Source organism: Sturnira hondurensis, unplaced genomic scaffold, assembly GCF_014824575.4.
Source record: "Sturnira hondurensis isolate 20B ecotype Veracruz unplaced genomic scaffold, ASM1482457v3 Scaffold0014384, whole genome shotgun sequence".
Taxonomy (NCBI): domain Eukaryota; kingdom Metazoa; phylum Chordata; class Mammalia; order Chiroptera; family Phyllostomidae; genus Sturnira; species Sturnira hondurensis.
In genome coordinates, this window is record NW_028087015.1 from 31,266,993 (window position 1) to 31,294,480 (window position 27,488).

Below are 27,488 nucleotides of genomic sequence, written 5' to 3' on the forward strand. Positions count from 1 at the left end.
TATAGAACACATTAAACCTATATATCAAAATGTTGATCAAATATATTGCCAACAACCTGTATCTATGTGATTAAATTAACATGAATTCTTTATTTTTCCAAATTAAGTCCTATAAACTTTCACTATGTCAAGAATCATTTCAATCATGAAAAGTCAATTCAATATTAATATACTTAAAATTCGGAGCAGCTATAATGATGGTTATTTCTCTTCTCGATACTTAACAAAATATATAACCTCTTTCTATTTAAATGTGTTATTTTATTTGGAGCCATAGCTCTAATAAGATTATTTAAACACACTATTATAAATTTAATATCAGCCTTTTTAACAATTGTTTTCTAATATTGGTACACACATTAATTTTTCTAAACAATACTGTATTAAGCCCAATAAGAATGTTGATTTTACCACTGATGTTGTATTTATTTTCTTTTACACTATTATTTTTACTATCATATTATTTTTTAATATCTTCATTCATTGCCTAACCCAATAAAGTAATAAGTTAATAGCTCATATATTTCAATTCATTATTTAATCAAAGTACTTCTTTGAAATAAAAGTTGTCTGCACAGTATACCACATATGTCATGTGTAACGAATTTGGAAATTAAAAGTGTTCTATATCATTGGAATTCTTAAGTTGAAATGCAGTCTAAATATTTATACTAAATACTTATTTAAATTGAATAATTGTCTGTCAGCCCAAACAAATTTGGGATATAGTGTTTCACATAAAACTCAATAGCTAATAGATAAATTGTGTAACTTATTCTCAGCACTGAGAAACTAAGATTAATCTGCTACTTCATATCATCCACCCTTCCATAAAAATGATCACAAATGCAATATTGAATATGTCACTCCTTGAGAGATGTGCTTGAACATTCTCACTCATGAAATCTACACAGTAAATGTTAAAATCTGTCAATGAGCAATAAGATGATAAAAGGAACAAGTAGTAAAGTGAGATTTTGTCATAGATGATATAGATTTAATAGTATATTAATCAGCAGTATAAGCTTTTATAAAGTTTTCCATTATATATTTCCATAAGTATGTTTAAGTAATTATATTATCAATTATTTGTGGTTTTTATGTTGAAGTAATAAAACTAAAACTGGAGAGCATTATGCTATGTGAAATAAACCAGGTGATAAAAGACAAATACCATATGATCTCATCTTTAACTGGAACCTAATCAACAAAACAAACAAGCAAGCAGAATATAACCAGAGATACTGAAATTAAAAACAATTTGAGAGTAACAAGAGGGGTGGCGGGAAGAGATAATGATGGTAAAGGGAGGAATGGTTTTTAGGAACAACTATGAAGAACACATGGAGAAAACCAAGGGGCGGGTACAATCAGGAGAGGGAAGTGGAGATGGCTAGAGTGGAGGTGATTGGTGGGGGAGAATGCAGACAACTATACTTGAACAACAATAAAGTTAGAAAAGAAAACCCTATATAAACCCAGCGGAATTTTATGACAAACAAGCACAAATATATTGTTTTTATTTTTCATGAGTTAAACAAAATGTTTTTAAATGCTGCAGTCTTGAGTCAGTTCAGAAGCTCTTTGTCCTAAAACACCCATTCAAAAAACCCTACACACCCCAATGTTCAAGCAGCACTATTTACAATAGCCAAGTGCTGCTTGCACCCTTAGTGCCCCTCAGTGAATGAGTGTTTCTATAAGGATGGTACATTTACACAATGAAATACTATCCAGCAGAAAGAAAGAAGGTGCTCCTACCCTTTGCCACAGCATGGATGGACGTGGAGAGCATTATGCTAAGTGAAATAAGCCAGATAGTGAAAGACAAGTGCCATATGATATCACCTATAAGTGGAACCTAATCAACAAAACAAACAATCAAGCAACATATAACCAGAGTCTACATTGAAATAAAGAACAGTAACCAGAGGGGAGGAGGAAAGGGAAAAATGGGGGAAGTGTCATCAAGGAACATGTATAAAGGACCCAGGGACAAAGCCAAAGTGGGGTATGATTGATGGTGGGAGGTGGAGGTAGATGGGATCAGGGACACTGGTAGGGGACAAATGGAGACGAGTGTACTGGAAAAGGCTCTTTGTATTTGTTCTTATTCTCAAATTAAAAATTGCCTTTTCTTTAGATAAATTCTTATGTATATAAACTTCATACTAAATTTGTTGGTTTTCTAGAAAATATAGCTATGAAAAACCAAAATTTTAACTTCCTTTCTTTACTTAAGTCAGTATAGTTATACATGAAATCTGTGAATAGTTTCTGGTTTTAAAATGGTTGTCCCTGTCTTTATGGGATGATTTTTATTTCATAAAGATTAAATTCAAAATATTTATTGTTACTTATATTTTTCCTAATACATGTTACTTGTTTTTTTAGGTTAATTATACATATCATATTGTAAATATGATTAGAAAATGGTTAACTTTAGCATTGTCTGGAAAAGACATAGTCCTCTTCAATGGATCTTAAACCAGTAATGTATATTGCTTCCAGCACATTATATTCTATCACCACCTGGGCAGTACAGTTTTCTGGAGGGTTGAATTTCTTTTCATTCTGAATGCCTGATTGATGAAATTAAGCATGTAAACATTTAAGAAGCTGAATTAAAAGGTTCATGAACAGAATAAACATTCTTTTACTCTGTCCCTTTAAATTTGTTGCAAGATGAAGCATAAAATTTAATTGATTATTTATAACTGCTGAACTTTTTGGCTTAAAATACAACCACATTGCAGGGATTCATATACATACTTATTGTCTAAATTTAGAATCAGAAGAAAACTAAAGGTTGATCTAGTTACAAAAATCAAAGTACTTTATTTTACTTTTAATGTACCTAAGATTTTTAATGAGTAAGATTCTTGCCCAAGTTGACAAAAATAGATAGTGACCATTTTATTTATACTTAACATTTTAGACTGTATTGTAAACCAATGCAATTTTCTATAAAATATATCCATTAGACTTTATATAGATATTCCTTTTATACCATATGCAGAAATAATTGATTTATATAAGACAGGAAACTGAAATATTACTTATTGGTTTTAGAAAACCTTGAAACAGAAGATACAAGAGTTTTAAATGGACAAAATGATTCTTTTAGATTTCAAAAGCCTGTTATAATGGAGCAACAAATCTCTGTAAGAATTATAAGGATCTGCTTATTTATAATAAAGAGATATTAATATCTTCATAACAGTAGATTCATCTGTATCTCCTTGTAGTTTTCAGTTTTAGATTCATGTATTTTGATGCTTTATTAGGCATGTACATATTAATGCTTGTTATGCTCCCTTGAATGACCCCATTATCATTTGTAATATCCTTCTCTACAACAGATAAATTACTAACTGATCAATAATAATAATAATACATGCATACATACATAAATAATTAAAATTCCTTTATGTTGAAGTCTCTTTGTCTGAAATTAATATAGCTACTTCAATTTTCTTTTGATTAGTGTTAATATGGTGTAAGACTTTCCACCTGTTTTCTTTTAATCTACATGTTTCTTTATATCGATATTTCAGGTAAGTTTCTTGCAGATAAGAAATTGTTGGGTTGTGTTTTTTTTTTATCCATTCTGACACCCTCTCCTTTAACTGGTGTATTTCGATCATTAACTTTTAATGTGATTTATCAATATAGTTAAATTTGTATCTACCAGTTATGTTACTTTTTTCTATTTGATGTTCTCGTTCTTTGTTCTGTCAGTCATACTGCTTCCCCCATGCTTTTCAGCTGTTGCTCATGAGTTTGCAATGTGTCGTTGTAACCAACCCTAGGATACTTTCAAATAACACTGTGCTGCTTTACAGGTAGTGAGAATATCTTGTAATAACAAAATAAGCTCAGAATAAGCTCAAAATAAGCCTTCTTTGTATCACTTTGACGTTTTATATATTTTTCCATTGTTATTTTGAGCTGTTATCTGTAATATCAATTAAGAATAATAAACATAAAAGTTTTGTTTTCCTTTTACAAATGTCCCTTCATTTCTTTATGCAGATCTGAGTTTCTGACCTATATTATTTTCCTTCGTTCTGAAAGTTTTTTTTAAACAATTTCTTGCAAGGAACATCTACTAGAAATTAATATTCTAGTTTTTTGTTTGCCTTAGAAAGTCACTATTTCTTCTTAATTTTTAAAAAGTGTTTCAATTGATTTTAGAGAGAGAAAGGAAAGGAGGGAAGGAGAGAGGGAGAGAGACAGAGAGATTTGCCGTTCCATTTATTTATGCATTCATTAGCTGCTTCTGGGGCACCTAACAGAACAAGCGACCTTGGCGTAGTAGCATTGCACTCTAATCACTCAGCTACCCACCCAGGAGTTTCTCTTTTACTTCGAAGGATAATTTCTTAAGATAGAGGATTCTTGGTTGCTGTTTTCTTCTCTCAACATTTAAAATATTTCACTACACTCTTTTTGTGTCTCCACGGTTTCCGAAGAGAAGTCAAATGTGATTATTTTTGCTCTACTGTAGATAAAGTATTATTTTTTTTCTAGAAGGCTTTTTATCTTTAATTTTCTTCAGTTTGGATATGACATTTCTTTTTTAAATTTTCTTATTTAATTATTGTTCAAGTACAGTTTTCTGTCTTTTACTCCCCTTGCAGTCCACCCCCCAAGGGTCCCCACCTCCCTCCCATTTCCACCCCCGTTAGTTGCTGTCCATGTGTCCTTTATAATAGTTCCTGTAAATCTTTCCCCCTTTCCCCTGAAATTGCACTTGGTGTTTTGTGAGATTCCTAGAAAAATTAGAAATTAATTTAGAAAAATTGTCAGTCACTATTGCTTTAAATATGTTTTTTTTCCTGTTTCTTTCTGTCTTCTGTTTCTGGTATTTATATTACTCATATGATACATCTTTGGAGTTATCCCACAGACCTTGAATATTCTGGGGTTTTTTTGTTTTTGTTTTTTGCTTAATCTGCTTCCTCTTTGCTTTTCAGGTTTGGAAGTTTCTATGGAGATATATCCTCAAGCTCAGTTGTGTCTGTCTACTTAATAAGGCTGTCAAGTGCATTCAAGTTCTTTTCACCATACTTTGTATCTCTGTCATTCACTTTTTATTCTTTCTAAGGGTTTTGGTTTCTCGGTTTACAAGCCCCATCTACCCTGGCATGCTGTCCACTTTATCCATTAGGATACACAGTGTATCCACTACAGTTGTTTTATATTCTCAGTCTATTAATTACAACATCTCTGCTGCACTGTGTCTGGTTCTGATGTTTGCTCTATCTCTTCAAACTGTTTCTTCTGTCTTTTATTACACCTTATAGGTTTTTTATTTCTTTTTATATTAGACATATGTTATTGGATAAAATAATTGAGATAAATAGGTTTTTAAAAATGATATTGTTTGTGTGGAGGGTGTAGAGTCTATGGTCGTATGATTAGGAGTTAAGTTTCATTCTGCCAGTGAGCCTGCATATCTGAACTTCACAAGCAATTCTCTCTTCCTCTATCCTCTTCCCTTAGGTAGGACAGGTTGGCTGGCATGAGCTAGAGTGACTTATTTCCCTTCCTCCATGCACAAAAGCCACAGCGAGCTAGAAGTAGGTATTTTCCCCCATGTGGAAAGCCAGTAGAGACTACAATTTGAGATGCACTCAGGTCAGTTAGTCTCTGAAAAAAAGCACAACAATATGTCTCCCCCACACATCACTGTATCCTAGTTATTAGAAATTTGGCAAACATTCTCATGTCAAATGGAGGAGTCATCATCCAACTAATTTCATATAAACTTTTGTATTTTTTATAAGATCAGTAACTCAAAATTATTTTATATGTATATTCCTATTAGTAATGTAAAACTTGAGGCATTGGCTCCCAATATGTTCACATTTATGTATGCCTTTAAAAAATTATATATAATTAACATGTATATATTATATTATATATAATTTGTGTATGTGATATATAATATATAATAAACACGTATCTCCCAATATGTAATTTTTAACATCATAGTGCACAGAGGAGAAACAAATACATGGACAATATGGTACAAAATGTGGGTGTGAACACACATACACATATATGCATTTCTAATATATGATTCTTATATAATAAACACAGTGAATCACCTTGAAAATCCCCTATGTTGAATGTTTCCAATTTTGAAAGCATGCTCTAGATAGCTATTTTAACAGCTTCAAGGAAACCCCAATATTATTGCTGCATATAACCTTTTATGTATTAATTTTTAAAAAATGGATTTCATCGGATAAAAATGTCAGATTAATTGTAATCTTCAAGAAATAGTTTCCATTTACTATGATAATAATACAGATTATTAGAATCCAAAATACCTGAGTTTTAAAAGCATTTCTAACAGGGTACCTTGACAAGAAGGATTTTATGTGATTTGTAGTCAACTGGAAAAAGCTTGAGAAATCAAATTGCTCTCTCCAGATAGTGTTTTCTCTTCGACAGATAGAGTTGAAGTTTCCCACTATCTGTTTCCCACAAGTTTCTACAAATTCCCTTTGTTATTGCTTTTTTCCATCTTGTCTAATGTCTTGGGAGTCTAGGATTGCTAGGGGGAGATATTTTAAGCACTGAAGCAGATGTTTCTTAAACTATAAAATTCAGTTTAATGACAACACTATATAAATATTAGTATCTACATACACATATACCATATTTATATAAAACTAAACTAAACACATTGTTTATCCTTATACATTTATATTATGCATTTTATAGAACTTGTATTATTTTTAAGCATTCAGGTATCAAGCTATATAGTAAAGAACCCAGCAAAATCAACACTGATTTTTCATTACGTGAAAGTGTCTGCTTCTTGACTTTCCAACAGTATCCCAATCAACACGTGGCCATTAAAACCGTATTCTTTGGATATGACAATGTAGAATTTTCTTTATAAAATGTCACTTCATAGTACAAATTATTCTTGGGATGTGCACATACTGCATTAGTATCAGTTATTTTTGAAAACATCGCCAGTGTGACTTTCTGACAGACTGCCAGCTGAAACACATAGTTCCAACGAAAATGATTTGCCTTTAAAACTGAGTAGGTTTGAAATAGTGGAAAAAGCATAATGATAATTAATAACAATGTGAGAAAATATGTAGCAACATTACTCCTGTCATGCTGCACATGGGCTGCCGTGGTGGGAGATGCAGGGTTAGACGCGTGTCAAAACTATGTTTTCTAGGGTGAGAGGGACTTTAACAGAATATAATATGCACAGCAAGTGCAAGCAGATTGAGCTTCTGAGAGCTGACTATGCCAGCAAGGAGCGAGAATGAGTAGAAAACCCATGAAGTTCTCTACTAAAAGAATCCTCTTACACAGTAATCCAAAGCACACACAAATATAATGTGTTAAGTAATCAAAGTTTTTCTTTAATTCAATCTTTATTTCATTTTTCTATTACCATTTACTGTTCTTACACCCTCCCCAACCCCAGTAATCATCACAGCATTGTCTATGTCAAAGTTTTTTTTGATATTAAAATATTAGGTAAATTAAAATCTTTGAGTGAAGGTGCTTCTTACCTTAAGTATCTACCTATAGAATAATTTTGACATTTTACCCCTCACCCCAACCACCTTTCTTCTTGTACTCCTAGCATTTGTATTTTAATCCATTATAACTTCCATGTGTTATATAGTTCCCTCATCGTCATGGTTTTCTCTGAACAAACTGCAAAATTTTTCAGAGCTACAGTTATATTTTAAATCATAATTGCTGGTTTATTTGTCTCAAAATATAGTGGTCTATAATAAATGGTTTCATGTATAAATGACTAAATAAATAAGTGAGAGAATGAATAAATGAATGAATGAACATTTTAGAACAGTCTCAAATTTGAATATTTGTATATTTAAAATATTTTGCCATATGCAGATCTTTAAAGTAGATGCCAGCAAATGAGGAATATACTCACACACCTTGCAGACAACACAGTAAAAACACAAAGTTGTACCTGAGAGTCAGTACCAAATAAACACAGAAAAATGATAAATATTTGCCATCTAACTGCACATCCACACAAAGCAGAAATATTTTTTAAAATGACAATATTGGCTGAAGTGTTAACTTATGTAGGGGAAGGGAAGTGTGAATTTGGTAGGGACTAGGGTGCTAGTGCTGTTACTCAAACAGAATTCTGGTTCTGTTTTTATTTTTTGCATGTACTTGTCCAGATTACACCATTAATTGATCCTTTAAAATTAATATATGTTCATAATCATGTACACAAAAATTCCTTTTGAAATTCTACTTTGATGATAATGCCAGGTGTGTTATGCACATTTTGTGTGGTACATAATTTTTTACATTTTCATTTTTACCTGTAGGTGTCTTTATATTTTATAAGAATATATATATTTTAAAGAATCTCATGGAAAGATCATATAGTTGAGTCTTCCTTTTTTATCCAGACTGTGTGGTTTTCTCAAAAAATTTAAATATTAACCCCCAGTGGTAGCTTTTGAAGCTAAACTAGCTCAGATTATCAGCTGTAAGTGAAATATTTATAATATCTTTAATGTTACAGGAATCATTAGTTGTTTTATAATAAAATTAATTATTTTTTCAATAATAAAATTTTGGCTTTTTAGATATTTTTAGAAGTCATTTGCCATTAAAAGATTACCAAGATAACATAACACATTTTGAAATTTCATTTATATATTTTGTTTTCATATTGTTTTTTAATTAATTTGAGGAACGTCAATTACTTTGAGATTGTCTTCAACTTTAGTTTCTGTACATTTATTGGGTTAGTTTTTACTAATCTTATTTACAAATTAATCACATTTAGCTCCCTCCCTCATTGTCATACCACCTCTAACATGAACCAACTTCTTATAAACATTAAAAAATATTTTTCTTGAAGTCTTCACATAGTTATATTTGTTGATTGGTTGGTTTCAAGGAAAATGCTACAACGTTTTTGTTTGTTTGTTATTGTAAATTTTTTGTTGAAAGGATGTTTCATTTAAATAATTGATTTAATAATTAACTTTTATGAGTCATCTATTTTATCATTAATTTGTGAATGATATGTGAATATGTGAATGTGTGAATATGTGAATAATATGTGAATATGATGTTAATCACACTTAAAATCATATTAAAGCTTTTATTGTTTATAGTATAAAACAAAGATTGTGAAATACATGCTGATGTTATATAAAATTTAAAATAATTAGCCAGTTAATTTACATATTTATGTTAAAAAATCATGCAGAGAAATCCCTCTATACAAAATTTATGCTGTTTAAAGAATAATAAGTAAAAAGAGAGTCAAATATGTGATGGGAGATTTGACTTTGGGAGGTGCAATATACAAATCATGTAGCACAGAATTGGACATCTGAAACTTATACTAGTTCAATATCAATGTCACGCTAATAAGCTTAAATTTTGAACATTTGTTGTCTTAATTTTATTATTTCATTTATTGAGAATTTTACTAAATCCAGATGAGAAAGAAAATACCAGTGTATCCTAGAATAAGCCAATAAAATTTTAGAAGCCAGTCAATTCTATCAACTATTGCAAAGTGGTAGTTTCAGCCATCTGTCTCATTATAATCACTACTATTCAAAACTTGTACTGATGTGTTGATGCAAAAGGGTGTTTATAACTCTTTGCTTAGATTATTGTTGAAAAATCTCAAAGTATTTTCTACTTAGTTATCTTGGCTGACAATACACAATAATGTGTAAAATACATCATTAATTCATCATTAATATTTGAAAACAGTACTGTGCTTTGTTCTCTGACAAGGAATATTCATTAGAAAAGTGAGATATTAATTTGAAAGGTATTAGAGTAAGTACATGCTAAAATCAGATGACAAAATAGATTGTATCCATAATTCTATTATTTGGGGTGGGTATTTAAATTCAAAGTAACTGCAGAGAGAGAAAGAGAAGCCACATTTTAGAAATAATAGTAAATTTGCTCATGTTTTAATTTCAGGTATTACACATCCAGACTTGGAAGAGCTTGAGTAAATATTTTATTTTGGTTGGAAATAGTGATTATCCATATCCATATCTATATCTATATCTAGGTATAGATATAGATATAGATACATATATTCTATATGGCTTACAAAAATAGGTTATTAGAAAATAATTCTAAACTTGTAAATCAACACCAGTCTCAATGTTACTAAAAAGAATATTCTAATGATAATTTTTTTTAAAGAAAGAGTGGCTAAAAGTGTTGGATGAATCAAAATATGTATGTTCATGATGTATATATATTTGGTATTCTCTATATAACTATACAACTGAATTATAAATATTGCTCATTACATGTAATTATGTATATGTACATATATTTCTAAATCTGTCCAACAATTTTCTAAAATAGATTTTAAATGTTTCTGCTTGAATGTTCAGATCAAATTTTATAATCCAAATCTCATTCTTTACATTGCATAGCCAATGTTAATATTCATTTATGTTACTCATGCTCGTTGTACAAATTAGTATAATTAAGGTGAAATTCCATCTTTAGCTTTTTAAAGGAATTCCACACTGTTTTCTGCAGTGGCTGCACCAGTCTGCATTCCCACCAAAAATGTACTAGGGTCCACTTTTCTCCACAGCCTTGCCAGCACTTGTTGTTTGTTGATTTATTAATGAGGGTCATTCTGACCAGTATGAAGTGGTATCTCACTGTGGTTTTAATTTGATGAGGCACTGGATTTGAAATATTTAGTCAGATAAATTAATTAATTATTGAAAACATCCTAGACACTTAAAATATGTTGGTTATATCATTAATATTGATACAAACCTTTTTTGAACACAAAGACATAATACTCATCTGAAGATACTGTCACCCTCAAAAATATAAATGGAATTTCAAAGCATGATAAATTATACAAATGTATTTATAAATTTAATCACATATTATGCTCTTTAAAATTTTAATGCTATTTCATCTTTTTAGGATCTGTAGTACTCAATCTATTATGTATACAAGAATCACTTGGGAAGATAGTTTAAATCACAGATTGCTGGGTCCCAAACCTCAGTAATTTTAAGTTTGATTTCTAGTGGGTATAAGGTAAGGATATTTGTAACAAGCTAATCAGATGACTCTGAATTAGGTGTTAAAAGAAAGGGCCATCATAAAGTGGTAGACTTGATGAGGTTTTATATATTTTGAAAATTACTGACAGTTCAATCTTATATTAAGGAAGTTGAGACAATCATGATTTACTCATGACAAGCTATTTTTAAAGGATTTTATTTATTTATTTTTAGAGAGGAAGAGAAGGAGAAAGAGAGGGAAACATCAGATTCTACCATGCCCCAGCTGTGGGCCTAGCCCACAACTCAGGCATGTGCCCCGACTGGGAATTGAACCTGCAAACTTTTGCTTCACAGGCTGGCACTCAATCCACCAGACTACACCAGTCAGGGCTATTCAAAAAATTCCCTGTAATTATTGTGGGAACTTTATTTTATATAGGTTTGACAACATAAACTTTCATACATTTCTGTGTATAAAAAATATAGCACTTCATTTTTTCCTTGTTATAAAATTATGGAGAAACTATCTAAAATTAAATAACAAGATAGCTATAATCTTTTTCATAATTAGCTTGATGTTACTGTTTCTAGAATATTTTACATGTAATGTGTGGTTTAGTCACCATATAAGACAAAGGATAAGGTAGAAAAAGGGCGGGAAGGGGAGATAGCCTCAGACATTTGTGAGAAACATAAGATTACTCAGTGGACTGTCCCCTACAATAAACGATAGCAAAGATTCATTACATTAAGCAGATTTGGATTATTAATATTTGTTGAATATTTATTCCTTGAAATGTGTGAGCTGTCATTAATATTCTATTAAAAGAATAAATCATTTTGTGTTTGTAACCCCAGAATTGAAGCCACTTCTTTGCTTTAAGTTATAACTGACAGAAATACATTTCAGCCAAAGTGGAAAAAAATGTATGTTATAGCATGAGAACCATGCTGAAAATTGATTGCATATATTCTTTAGTCTAAAATTATTAATATCCTAGTCAATAATGATGTAAAGGGTGATGGCTAATTCTTGAGGATAGTTTTCATTGTGATACTAGTTTTTACCAAGGAAGCATATAACTAGGGTCAAGACAATGAGTCATTGTTTGTCTTTTCATTCTTTTTTTACACTGGGAATATCCTTTCACTATAACATCAAACTTAGTTTTTGATTCAAGAATACACTTCATGATGTTTCACCTTTAAATAAGAATTTTAGAAATAAAATAGTTCTAGAATTGTTCATGGCAAATCAAAGCCGAATAACTTAGCTGGATGATTTTAAATGTTTGTGGTCATAATTAATGTTGGAGGAGTTTGTTAATGTGCTTTTTAATAACAATATTTCACAAATATGGGTTTATTGTAAATCTTCCTTCTATGAAAGAATAATTGATTATAATCAAAGTTAAAATTTTGAGCACATATGTGCTGATAGCATGCAAACAATAATCTGGAGTAATCCAAACGAATGCAAAAACAACCTGTATGTTATCACCCCTGTTTTACAGATGACACATCAACAATTTTGTGTGTGTAACTCAATCAAGATCAAACAACAAATTGTAAAACGAGATGATTCTGACTCTGCTGGGTAATACCAATCAATGGTTCTACACAAAACACAACTTCAATTCATCTAGTCTGTATTTTACAAACAATGGGCATATTTAAAATAAAACATGCAAATTTACATAAATGTTTGTGTTTTCTGTTTTTGAGGCCTGTGTATAAACTAGTGAGTTAAACTTGAAATATGTTATCCTTCAATTTTTGCAATGCTTATTTCTAAAAGCAAATACTGTTCTCTGGCGGTAGCTAACATTTCTAAAAATATGACTTTGTCCTTCTCATAAATGGCAAATAGTTGCATTTTCTGCCAGTCATTTTTATCTTTGCAGAGTAAGCTAAAGGTGGTATGGCTTATTGCAGAATATGAGGGTCATCATGAAAATGAATTTCAATATTCCTTGAAATGCGTGAGCCATCAATTGAGAAGAAAAGCCTTGAGCAGGAACAATGAAATCATAAATTCTCTTGCAATCTGTGGTTTATATAAAAGAAAAAAATAAAGAAAAATATAACTATAGATTGTATATGTCATCTATATTGCAATACATTCAACCCAAGTTGAGGAAAAATATGTTTAATGTGTTAATGAGAATATATATGCTAGTTTTATTAAAATTTATATTAAATTTTCAAGGGAATAGATACCTAGGCATACATATTGTAAATGATATATAGTAATGAACTATAGCTGACAAATAATAGAAAATGGAAAACAGAATTTAAAGTAAAAGAAGTACAGAAATTAATGCAATTTATTACCTAGTCTGTCATAAGAGTTATCCACTGTGACAGTATTTGTTGTTTCAATAAAATATAACTTGCCCTCTACTTAAAACTCTAAAATAATAATCATATCATACCCACCAATATCTTATTATTTGAGCAATGCCCTTACCCACCACTTAGATAATCCGTGGCTCAACAATTATTGAAAATTTTAGACATGTCTGATTTTCTTCAGAAGGCTTTAGAGGGTTCAAAATATTCAATAGGCCTTAGAAACACTAGGAAAAAAATCTCAAGTCATTTAGGAAACAAAAACTTATAAGAAATAATTAATATAAAGGTTAAAATACTTACAGTTCAATAAGCATCAATAGTTTGGATAATAGCACAAGCAATACACATAAAAGCATTCCTTGGGCAAATGAAAGCTCTGCATGTCAGCAAGTTAGAGCTATCATGGAGAACACAGCAACTGATTTGGCATTCTGACGTGAGGAAGGTCAGAAAAGGATTGAGAGATGGAAAAAAATCATATAAAAATGCCATGAACAAAGTAGATCTTTTTAGCTGAAATCTTGGTTAACATTGTGTGTATTTAGCCAAGGTGAAATAACATGCTGGTTTTAATCCAACAAGAATATGTTTAAATTTGTTTTTGTCTTAAAAAAAGCAACACCAACATAGAGTTAGTTTTGAATGGAAATTTGAGTAAAACATATTGTGTTAAACATAACTTTTTAAATACCTTGTGTGATCAGCTACTTTAGCAATTTCTGTAAAAAATCATAATATTGCTATATTTTAATCATACATAATTGTCTTTGAACGATACAAATATAGATCATTACAAATTCTGCAGTTTGTTGGCACATAATTTCAAAATCATTAATAATTGCACACACTTTTTCCTAATGCAAACATTTGAATTAAAAAAGTACTCTAAATAAACAATCTTTTGGGGGGGAAATAAATGAAAATAAATATTATAATCCAGCCCTTCATAAAATAAATCAATATTGCATTATAGGTTGCTCTGTGATTTTACATTGAATTAATAAACCAAATTATATTTAAAAGGGCACAGTTTAAAGGACTGTACCTAACACAAGAAATTTTTATCAAGGGTTATTTAAAAATTCATATGGTAAAAGGCAGATAAGAAAATACAAATATGAAGTAAGTTGTTTTACACTGATAATTAAGATAAAACATCAGTTTTCACAATTAAAAATTATAAAATACATTTTATTTTTTAAAAAACTCTGACACAACCTGGAGTTGTGTGTAGCTAATGTATAGAGATATTTAAAATAAAGTAATTATTTCTGTTTGGATATAGAAAAGCTATATAAAAATATCAACCATTGCTTAAGGTTGTTTTTTTCAACCATACATAAAATACATACTAAGGATATACATGTTTACCTCCATGGTTTTTAAACTGAAAAAGTATATACGTATGTTATACACAAAGAGCAGAGATATATATGACACAAATTACACATATATTGAATATATAATTTTTCGAATGTCATTTAGGTGGCAAGCAAGCTCATTGAAAATGAAAACTCACCTGTGCTTTCCACTTTTGCAATATATGGATCTATAGCAACCTCTTCAAATTATGATATGTCATTATTATACCAAATTATTTCAATCAGTTTATTTAATTTTTAATGATAGCAGATTAAAATCAAGGTAAAATAACTTAAACAGCCTGCTATAGTTTGATATCATTGCCAAAGTAGTCTATATTATCAAGCAGTAAGAGAGAATATAAAATGAAATGCCTTATGAGGAAAAAGCATCACATCTTTTAAAACACAAGTTTCTACAGTCATTTTCAATAAACAAAAATGGAGTTCAAGTCACACATACATCACTGAACCATGAAAACTGATATTCAAAATAAAAATTAATTTTTTAAAATAACAAATAATTGAGTTACATTTTATGTGCATAATTTATTCAAGAATACAAGATGTTACATAATCCATTTTTCAACAGTGTGTCTCTAAAATTATTTTTTTTTAAAGTTGCTCAGAGTGGAACATTGTAGATAACAGGTTCTAAAATAAAACTTTCTAGTAAACTTGACTAACTAGGAAACAATTTATTAAAGCTTCCTTAAAGCAAAAATTTAAGTAAATCAAGGCTCCACATTAGATTAACTAAGAATATGAATTAAAAACTGTTTTCTAAGTAAAACATTAACTCTACATATAAAACTATAATGGTATCTGGGATTTTCTTTCATTGATTTGGAAATGTCTATTAAATCCTTGTTATATAAATGACATTGTGTTTAATGCTATGAAAAGGGAATTTATTTTTATAATTAATGATGGAGAGAAAGTGGAAACACACTTTTTATTTAACAGTTTATATAAAATACATAAATTTATAATTTTTACATATAATGATTTATTTACACTAATATATTTAGTATATATCAACACCAGAATGGAATTAGGATTACTTTAAGACCATTACTAGGAGGAAAATAAGATTTGGTAAATAAGTAATCTACTGAAAGTAACAAAATTAGGGACTGATGGAAATCAAGTTTTCAACACAAGCTTATTGAAGACAAAACACAAAGTATGTTTCATCATATCGTTATCTGTGGACTATAAGTAGAGAAAAACAATGTGAGTTGTATTATAAAACAGAAAGTAAATACATCTTGATGATGACCCAGAAGTCCTCATACAAAAATGTGTAACCACAGATAGGGGAAAATATAGTTAATTTGATTCAGTAGAGGAAGTCTTATCAAGGTAATACCTGAGATACTAGAAAAGTTTTAGGGGAAAAAAAGATCAGATGGGAGTGATTCACTAAATGTTGTACCTCTTAAGCCTAGATTTTTACTTTCAGAATTATTACAATATATTCCCTAATCATCTGCATAAAATACAGAGTTCTCATTTTTCTCTCATACATTGGAATAAGAAGGGTGCATATCATTCATTCTCCCTCTCTCTCAACCTACCTACCTACTTATCTAGTTAGTTGATTCATTAGGTTTATATGTGATTGTTTTGTTTTTTTTTTTATGACCAATTTAAAATTTCAAAGATGGAGCCTCGTACTTTAATCTGAGAAATGTTTACTTAGCCAATCTTTTTCTTATGGATTTATGGCTTCATAAATGTCTTTGCTAAGAGCTTCTGGAGTAGTTTGCATGTGCTTGCATGCTGTGATGTTTGTGTGTACATCACTGGGATACAGGGTGTTCACAAATTGTGTGTGAATCTTATACATATGTATTTCAACAGCCCTAACATGAACATTTCTGCATCATTTTTATGTCTCTAGATGATATACTATCTTTCTTTGTAAATGACAATTGCACTATGAGTTTTCACAAAAGGTTTGGAGAAAGATGGAAAGTAACTTTTACTGAGAAGTTATGTTGGAAAGTGAACCCCTTTTAATTCTCAAAATTATGAAATTAATATTATTTAAAAAATATTTTATTTATTGATTTTCAGAGAAGGGGAAGGGAGGGAGAGAAACGTCAATGTGTGGTTACTTCTTGAGCACCCGCTACTGGGCACCTGGCTTGCAACCCAGGCATGTGCCCTGACTGGTAATCAAAGTGGTGGCCCTTTGGTTCACAGGACCACACTCACTCCACTGAGCCACACCAGCCAGGGCTGAAATAAATTTTCTTATTACATTTTACATGTTAATAAATGAAGCCTTGGAGATATTGCCTACCTGAGTGAAGGTAAGTTAATTCACATGCTGTATATACCATTGCTAGTAAAATGATGTTGGTAAAATAAACTTAGTATTTTACAAAGTTTTTTACAAAGTATTTTACAAAGACTAAAACCAAACCAAAAATAAAACACATTTTTCCTGTAATATTCTGTGTCCCAAGTGAATTTTAATGTCCCTCTTCTATTTGTAAATGTATATATAACATATTTGCTATCTTGATTGCTACAGAATAAACACAAAAAATATAAATGCTTTAATTAAAAACAGTAAAAGCATAAAAAGACAAAAACAATAACAGTCAACTATTACATATTATATAGTTACTACAAGAGTAGCTGTTACTTTTTGCAAGTACCAATCCAGTTCTCCCAACATCATTTATTGAAGAAGTTATTTTTTACTCCATATATGCCTGCATTCCCTTTGTCAATATTAGTTCATTGTAGAGACGTGAAACAAGACCACCAACTTATACCGCACCAGAATAAACTCAAAATGAATAGAAAACATAAACATAAGTTGTGATGGCATAAAAGTCATAGCAACAAACATAGCCAGTAAAATCTTATATATCCCATGTAGAATTAGTGTTGCCTATGTATCTCCTAGAGCAAGAAAAATAAACAAAAAATAAACAAATGGAACTATATCAAATTAAAGAGTTTCTTCACAGCTAAAGAAACCACCATCACAATGAAGAGGAAACTGACTGTATGGGAAAATATATTTGCCAGTGATACAATGGGCAAAGATTTAATCTCCAAAATATACAAAAAATTCATATGACTCAACACCAAGAAGACAAGAAATCCAACTAAAAAATGGGCAAAGGACCAGAATAGACACCTCTCCACGTAGGACATACAGATAGCCCATGGATATATGAAAAATGCTCAATATCACTAGCCATTAGAGAGAGGCAAATTAAAACCACAATGAGATATAAACTCACACCCGTAAGATTGGCTATCATTAATAAATCAACAAGCAACCAGTGCTGACAAGCATGTGGAGAAAAGTGAGCATTAGTACACTCTTGGTGGGAATGCAGATGGGTGCAACCACTGTGGAAAATAATATAGATCTTCCTCAGAAAATTATAAATGGATTTTCCTTTTGATCCAGTGATTCCATTGCTGGAAAGATACACTAAGAAGCTGGAAACACCAACTCAAAAGAACTTAGGCGCCGCTATGTTCATAGCAGCACAATTTACAACAGCCAAGTGTTGGAAGTAACCCAGGTGCCCATCAGTAGATAAATGGATCAAAAAAAAAAAACTATGATTCATGTATAGAATGAAATACTATGCAGCAGAAAGACGGAATTGCTACCTTTTGCAACAGCATGCATAGATAGAACTGGAGACTTATTAAGGGGAATAAACCAGTGAGTGAAAAAAACACCACATATTATCTCACTTATAAGAAGATTCTGATGAATAAAATAAACTAATGAGCAAAACAGAACCAGAGACATGGAAACATGGAACAGACTGAGAGCAGCCAGAAGGGTAAGAAGAGGGATAAAGGTAGAAACAATGGGAAGGGATTAGTCACAGAGCATGTATGAATGACCCAAGGGCATGGCCAGCAGTATGGAGAATGACTGTGGGAATGGGGTGGGAGTTGGGCTGGGCAAAGGAGGACAAAAGGAGAAAAAAGTGGGCCAACTGCAATAGAATAAACAAGAATAGCAAACATAATAAAAGTAGCCTTTGTTAAGTGGTATGATGTTGCTTAAAAATGTGGCTCCCATACTTCCATTGTTTACAAAACCAAAAACATTAAAAAGTAGGTAATTACTGCCCTGGCCAGGTTTCTCAGTTGGTTGGAGCATCATCTCCTACAACAGAAGTTTGCATGTTAGATTCCTGGTCGGGGTGCATACCTAGTTTCAGGTTCTCTCTCCAGCTGGGGGCATACAGGAGACAACAGATCTCTCTCCCTCTCTCTCTTCCTTCCTCTCTTTCTAAAATCAATAAACATTGGAGACTAAAAACAGATTCTGAAACATTTTTAAATAATATTTTTTTCTAAAGCAGAGACCTGCATTTCCTGTCCCTGGACTAAGAACAGGTCACCAAAATGTAGGCTTAGTGTCAGAAACTATACTCTGGAATTTGTGTGAGAGAGGGCTTTACTCTTTGTGGCTAAGCTGGGTAACTGCCCAGCCCATGAAGAAAAGCACCCTAAGTATCCATCCCAGCAGCCTGCGTACCCATGGGAAACATGCTGGGGAGCATCACCCAGGTGTGCTTTTCCAGTTTCCTGGAGTGCTTTCTAAAGACAGCCTTCCCCTAATGTTCGTTCACCTTGGGAAACCTCCTTGACCAAGCGGTCACCTTAATCAAGGTTGTGCTCTCTTTCTAAGAAGGCCAAAATCAAATGGTCAATTGATAGAGGATATAAAAGTCTGTTGCTCATGTACTTAAATTATTTAAATGCTTAAATGTCTTTATTTTGCTCAAGCCTCTGCATTTTAAAATATTTTTCTATTGTGATTGCCTTGCATGAAATTTAATGTGTATTCTGATAGTGGATAGTCATAGAAAAAGCTTAAAACAGTGATTTATATGCCAATGAACATGGCTTATCATGAGTCCGAAACTGTTCAGTTATATCAAGTATGAAAAAGTAATCTTACTTGATGTGCTCTTGGGATGGGCAACAATGTGGTGATTGCAGAGGTTCAGGACATGCTGGGGCTGGGAGATGGTATAAAGGGGATGAATTGTGATGAAAAAAAAACAATAAACAAAATCAAGTGACTCCCCCCAAAAGAAAGAAAAATTGATTTTATGACAAAAGACTCACAAAATCAAACTTGTCTTTCTCAAAATTCCTTACTTGGAACAGGGGCAAAGATACTTAGGGAAATTCTATACAGCATTCACTTCAAAATTTATTTCTCGTGAAATATCAAGCAGGGTTTTATTTGATGCAGAAATATCAATATTTTTACATGAGGTATACCACATTACAAGCAAGAAAACTATGTATTTATGCTTTTTCTCTTTTAATTTGAAACAGCCACATTTATATAAAATATTTACTATATTTCTCATTTCTAAACATATTCTGAATTTATATCATGCACTCACAACTTAAAGTTTACCCACCCTTTTAATCATGTAATATTGTACTTAATAAAATCCTAAACTTATGATCTCCATACTCCCAGAAACACTGCCTAAATTTAGCCTGCATCTAAATGAAATAGTTTGAGTGAAAAGCACATGGCCCTCCTATACAACATGTCTCACACTTTAGTGTGAACACACTTCAGTGTGAACACACTTTAAGTTTTATGCTACTACCCATGTACTGTTATTCATCCTCTACACAGTCAGTTCTTTACCAGTAAATTCTTCAAAAAAGTAATGTAATATATGTATCATTTATGCTCCAATAAAGAGAAAAGCCGTCCCTTATTTTGAACAAGGGGAATCAAATATAAAGAATTTCTATTATGAACAGGATTATAACACCAGGCAAATTGGAGAGAGAAAGGCTACATTAGATCTGAGTGAGTGTACATGTGCAAGTAAAACACTGAGGGGAAGGATCCTTAGCCAGGCTAAGGATCAGATCCGGCCTCTTTGGAAAGGGTGCTTGAAGCCCACGGAAAAGAAGAGCTGTCTTTCACTGTTTCTGGCCAGAGCTGGTGGCTGTCACATGGAGCAACACCTGCTGGGATAGTGATAAGGTTGGCTAGCGTGCTGCCTGTGCAGTTTCTCTGGATTTACTGGGAAGTCCGCTGAAAGCACTGGCTAAACTCACAAGAAATCCTCAGGGTTCTCAGTGAGGGTGGATGTTGACACACCCAAAATCTTTCACTTGAAAACTGAGGGCAAGCCAGTTGGCATGTCCTCGGGAGTGTCAATGATCTCTGGGCCCGCCCGGGGCCTTGCATGCCGAAGTTCTTACCTCTGGAAACCATCCAGATATGGAAGGATGTGATGAGAGAAAAAGGGGAGGTGCTTCCTGATGGTCACCAAAACAGTGCTCGAAATGCCACACGCAGTGTAGGAGCACATTAGACCGGCACATCCATTGGCACCAGGAGGAGTATATCCTCACGGCACTTAATACTGACAAGGCCCAACATTGTACTGAATGGTAGCAAAATAATAGCATATTTTCCAGGCCCAACACTATTGTCATAGAGCAGAAAGGCCGTAAATTAATAACTAACACAGCCTCTTTGGCTATTCAATTCTTCCTCCCTATGCACCATTCTACACATATTTAAATTCATACAGAAACAACTTTATATCTCTACCTAAAAAGATGGAGCTAGTGACTTTTTCTACGAATAAAGTATTTTCACGATTTTCTCAAACTTAGAAGACCCAATGTCCCAATAGTCATTGCATCCATTACTGTTGCTGCAATTATTCCTCAAATTTTGTTACAGTCCCACCCCACTAAATATTGTTACCTAATACTAAATTGGTAGTTAACCAGAAATAACCATATTATATACTTTGTTTAGTGAAGAACAAGAAGAAAAATTGATTTGCACAAACAAATAAACACATTCATATGAAAAGCAAAGGAAATAAGAAATGACTACAGTCACTTCTTTAACTGGAAATAATGAGTATCTGTGCTTTCCCATTGCCCATTTTGTAATATTTCTCCCGCATTTCTCAAAAACAACAGCTGGTTGAGATTCTTCATCTAATGTAGGAACCCAAACCTGAGTTACAGAATGGCTGGAGTTTTCAAATACCCCTGCTTTAGGGGTGGTGATTATAATTTCCCATTTACCTTTACTATTGGACATGGAAAAGTTAAGGGGTGACCAGAGTGTACCCTGGGTTCTAGTCATAACGCTCTTTACTTTCTCCGTAGTAATCAGATTTCATCCCTCCAGCCAGTAAAGAAATCCATTTTTCCATCTGTTGGGTTCATAGCATAAGGACCCAGAAATAACTAGATCCCATCCTGCAATTGGGTAGAATTCTTATTGTCCCTTAATGGAAGTACTCACTGTTTCAACACTAAGACATTCTACAAAGCAGAGCTCTTTGTTACTGGAACAGAAAATTTAAAAAAAATCAAATTTTCAGTTAGATATAGTATTGAGAAAAGCCTGTTTCAATTCCTCTCTTTGATTTCTACACTCTTGTATTCTGTCTCTGGGGAATATAGCACCATATAAAGGTCTCTGTAAAATAGACATTATCTTTACAGAAAGTTTGTTTCACAACATTCAGTATAGTGGTCTTCATAAGCCCCCACTTTGGCTGGTGAACCACAGTCGTATTTTCTGTCCTCAAGTACCAGTTTAAGTCAGAACTAATGTCTAGTAGTTTCAGAGAGTTGCGAGTATATCTCTTTTCCCAATGTGTTACCATTATCCCACAAGTCTCTTTGAGAAAGCCTCAGTGAAGGTCTATGTAGTGAACTTGTCATAAAAGCGCAGGGTCTTATTTCAGGAGAACACAATTTCTCCTTCATTCAAAATTCTCCCAATCTTTAAATTGGCCTGAGTCTGGTAGCTGGTTAAGAAACTACAACTCTCCACTATGGCGACGCAAACCAGTTTCTTGGCTACCACAACTTTGCTTTTCTAATATACAAATTCTAGCAAACTGTGCCTCTATCTCATCCCTAAGGATATGTTAGTCAACAATAAACATATATGTGGGCCAAGCCATGCTGACTACCAATCAACCCTGCTGCCAATTATAACATAAATGCCCACCTGTTTTTGTGGTTGTGATCACTTGCATTCTACTACTTTAGAAATCGATCATCTTTATTGGATGAGGAGCTTTCTCACTGGAGGCGTTCCCTACAGCTGTGCCTTGTGCAGAAGAGTGCAGCCACAGAGGTCTTCACGGGTACAGATATTTGCCTCATTCCCATGCTTATCAATGCCTTCTGGCGTGTGTGCCATTCTCTCTCGGGTCAGATTACGTGCACTTTGAGCATGGTAAATTTATGGCCGTGGTCCTAGTGGCAGCAGGGTATGCTTGTGGCCGCTCTTAAAAGAAATTGTCTTCTTTCAAGACATCTGCCATGTATGAAGTTATTAAAGGATTTTAAAGTAGAGAAAAGCTAACCTCAGACGGTGGGAGACAAACCACTTTCATGGATAAGTAAGTCTCAGAATACCTTGGGAATACACAGTGTCAGTTTTATCTGAGCACAACAGGATGTCTCCATTCCTGGTTTTGTGGGCATCCATTTTTTCACTAAGCAAGAAACTAAATTTTACATGAGAAGCTTGTGTGACGGTGAATTACACTATCATTTAATTCTGTGACATTTCCATTTAAACTTTGTAATTTCTTTTGAGCAGTGTCAGCCCTGTGTCAACAAGGAGTACTGGATTCTTGTTTTCCCTAATAATCTTATTTATTATTATTATTTTAATAATTTTATCGTATTTTTCATTGCCATTTATCCTTTCTATGCCTTCTTCCACCTGTGTCCACCCCCCGCACAATCATGACACTGTTATCCCTGTTCGTCAAACCTTTCTCCTTTTTGCTTGATCCGTTCACTCCCCAAAGCCACCACGCCAGAAATGTCATCAGCTCTCCCTCTGTGAGTTTGTCTCCATTTTTCTTGTTAGTTCACTTTGTTCATTAGATTCTACATATGAGTAATATCGTATGGTGCCGCCACCCGCGGCAGCAAGGGTGGTCTCGAGGTGAGGCGAGGGACTTAAAGAATGGAGAGGACCATAAGCTCCGCTGGCAAATGGCAAATTTATTCAAGGAACTGCTGGCTTATATGCAGAACTGCAGTGGCCTGAGAACAATGCTGTTTTACAAAAGTTTGTATACTCCCGAAAGCTATCAAGAGGGCAAGATGTTCTCATATCCTGAGAACATGAGCCCAAAGATAGCAGTGTCCTCATGACTATCACTTCCTTGGAACATAACGCATATGCCAAGATCTTGTTCTTTCCTTCAAGGCTGAGAAGGTCCGGAAGATGTCAAGATACCCGCCGGCTCCAGGGACCAGAAACCACCACCATTTTCACAGTGGGGGCTCTGTCCTTGGTCCCCTGCGGCCTGGCGGACTCCCACAGTATGGTATTAGTCTTTCTCTGACTCGCTTATTTAACTTAGCCAAATGTTTTCCAGGTCTATTAATGCTCCTGCAAAGGGTGCATTTTACCTCTCTCTCTCTCAGANGTTTTTTTAAAATATATTTTATTGATTATGCCATTACAGTTGTCCCATTCCCCCCTTTCACTCCTCTCCACCCTGCACACTCCTTCCCCACCATTCCCCCCCTTTCATTCATGTCACAAGTTCTTTAGATTCTGTGTTTCCCATAGTATTCCTGCCCTCCCCCCTGTCTATTTTCTATCTACTGTCTATGCTACTTATTCTCTGCACCTTCTCCCTCCTTCTCCTCCTCCCACTCCCCTGTTGCTAACCCTCCATGTAATCTCCATTTCTATGGTTCCTCTCCCGATCTAGCTGTACCATGGTTGTTTTATCCACTCATCTCTGATGGAAGTTTGGGTTGTTGTAAATGACACTGCTATGCATAGGGGGTGCATATATTCTTTGAAATTAGTGTTTTTGGTTTCTTCAGATAAATTTCCCTATGTGGAATCTCAGGGTCATAAAGCAGTTCCATTTTTAATGTTTTTGAGGTAACTCCATACTGCTTTCACAGTGGCTGAACCAATATGCATTCCCACCAACAGTACAAAAGCGTTCTCCTTTCTCTGTATCCTGGCTTTGTTTGCTGATTTATTGATGATAGGCATTCTGACAGGTGTGAGATAACACTTTATTGTGGTTTTACTTTGCATTTCTCTGAAGATTAGTGACATTGAACATCTTTTCATGTCTGTTGGCCACCTGTGTGTCATTTTTGAATAAGGGTTTATTCATGTCCTTTGCCTATTTTTAATTGGATTTTTTTGTATTGAGTTTTATAAGTTCTTTATAAATTTTGGATATTAGCTCCTTATCAGATACATTGGTGAACATGTTCTCCCATTCAGTAGATTCTATTTTTATTTTGTTGATGTTTTTCTTCTTTTTGCAAAAACTTTTTAGTTTGATGCAATCCCATTTATTTTCTCGTTTGTTTCCCTTGCCTGAGGAGATATACCAGAAAAAAATATTGCTACCAGCAATACCTAGTATTTTATGGCCTATGTTTCCTTCTAGTAGTTTTATGGTCCTGAGTCTAACATTTAAGTTTTCAGTACAATTTGAGTTTGTTCTTGCATATGGTATAGGAAAGTGGTCTAACAATTTGAGTTTGTTCTTGCATATGGTATAGGAAAGTGTTCTAGTTTCATTTTTTCCTGTACATACCTTTCCAAATTTCCCCAAACCTTTTATTGAATAGACTGTCTTTACCTCATTGCATTTTTTAGTCTTCTTTGTCAAATACTAATTGATCATAGAGACATAGATTTCTTTCTGGGCTCTGTATTTTGTTCCATTGAACTATGTGTTTGTTATTCCAGTGCCATGCTGTTTTGATTATTATGACCTGGTAGTATATATCTAATTTGATACCAGATAGTATGATTCCTTCAACTTTTTTTTCAAGATCACTGTTGCTATTAGGGGTCTTTTTATGTTCCATAGAAATTTTTGAAATATTAGATCCAGCTCTGTGAAATGTGTCATTGGTATCTTCATAAGAATTATGTTAAAACTACAATTTTCTTTGGATAGTATGAACACTTTAATGACATTAATTTTTGCTATGTATGAACATAGTGTGTGTTTCCATTTATTTGTATCTTCTTCAATTTATTTCTTCAGCGTGTTATCATTTTCCAAGTACAGATCATTTATATTATTGGCTAAACTTATTCCTAGGTTTATTATTTTATTATTTTTTATTTTATTAAATAATTTTATTATTTTTGAAGCAGTTGTGAATGGGACTGTTTTCTTAATTTTCCTTTCTGATATTTTATTATTGGCATATAACATTTCAACAGATTTCTGGCTATTAATTTTGTATTCTGTTACTTTACTGAACTTACGTATCAGTTCCAGGAGTTTCTTGGTGGAATCTTTAGGGTCCTCTATGTACAGTATCACATCATCTGCAAATAATGACAGTTTTACTTACCTCTTCCTTTCTAATTTGGATGCCTTTTATTTATTCTCATCTGATTGCTGTGGTTAAGACTTCCAGTATTATATTGGAGAGGAGAAGTCTAAGTTTATATCCCTGTCTTGTTCCTGATCGTAAGGGAAGCAGTTGTAGTTTTGGTCTGTTGAGATTGGTGCTGGCCCTCGGTTTGTCATATAACCTTTATGACATTTAAATCTATTCCCTCTATGGACTCACATGAACAAGTATAAAGGACACATGGACAATAACTAAGGGTGGGGGGTGGAAAGGGGAGGGAGGCGGGGAGCATGGGGTGGGGGGTGGGCAGGGTTGGGAATATAAGACAGACACCTGTACGTGAACAAGAATTAAATAAAAATTATATTTAAAAAAATAAATACATCTATTCCCTCTATTCCCCTTTTGCTGACAGTCTTTATCATAAATGGGTGATAGAGTTTATCAGTTTTTTTCTGCATTTATACATACGAACATGTGTTTTTATCCTTCATTTTTATTATGTGGTGAATCAACTTTATTGATTTTCAAATATTGTAAGAACCTTGCATCCCTAAAATAAATCCTACTACATATGGCATAGGATCCTTTGGATGTTTTGCTGTATTTGGTTTGCTAATATTTGTTGAGGATTTTACCATTTATGTTCAGCAGGGATATTGGCCTATAATTAGAAATTTTTATGTGTCTTTATTTGGTTTTGGAATTAGGATAATGAAAGACAAGTTAGAAAAATAAACACCCAATCAGAGCAGCAAAAATAAATAAATAAATAAATAGTAAGGATAGTTTAAAAGACCTTTGGGACAACACGAATTTTAACAACATTCATATCAGAGGGATCCCAGAAAGTGAATAGAGAGAGCAAGGGATCAAGATCCTATTTGAAAAAATAATGACAAAAAACTTCCCTAACCTGGTGACAGAAAATGAGACTCAAAACCAGGAAGCACAGAGAGTAAGAAACTAGATAGATCTACGGAGGCATCCACCAAGACACATCAGCATTAAAATGGCAAAACTTAGAAGGAGAAAATCATAAAAGCCACAAGAGAAAAGAAGTTATTTAACTACGAGGGAGCCCCATAAGATTGACATATGATTTCTCATTAGAAACATTCCAGGTCAGAAGGGATTGGCATCAAATATTCAAAGTGATGAAAAGGAAAGACCTACAACTAAGGCTACTTTACCAAGTAAGGCTATCGTTTAAAATAGGAGAAATAAAGAAAGTGCTTCCCAGACAAGTAAATGAAAAAGGAGTTTGTTACCACCAAAGCAGTACTGGAAAAAATGCTTTAGGGTTGGC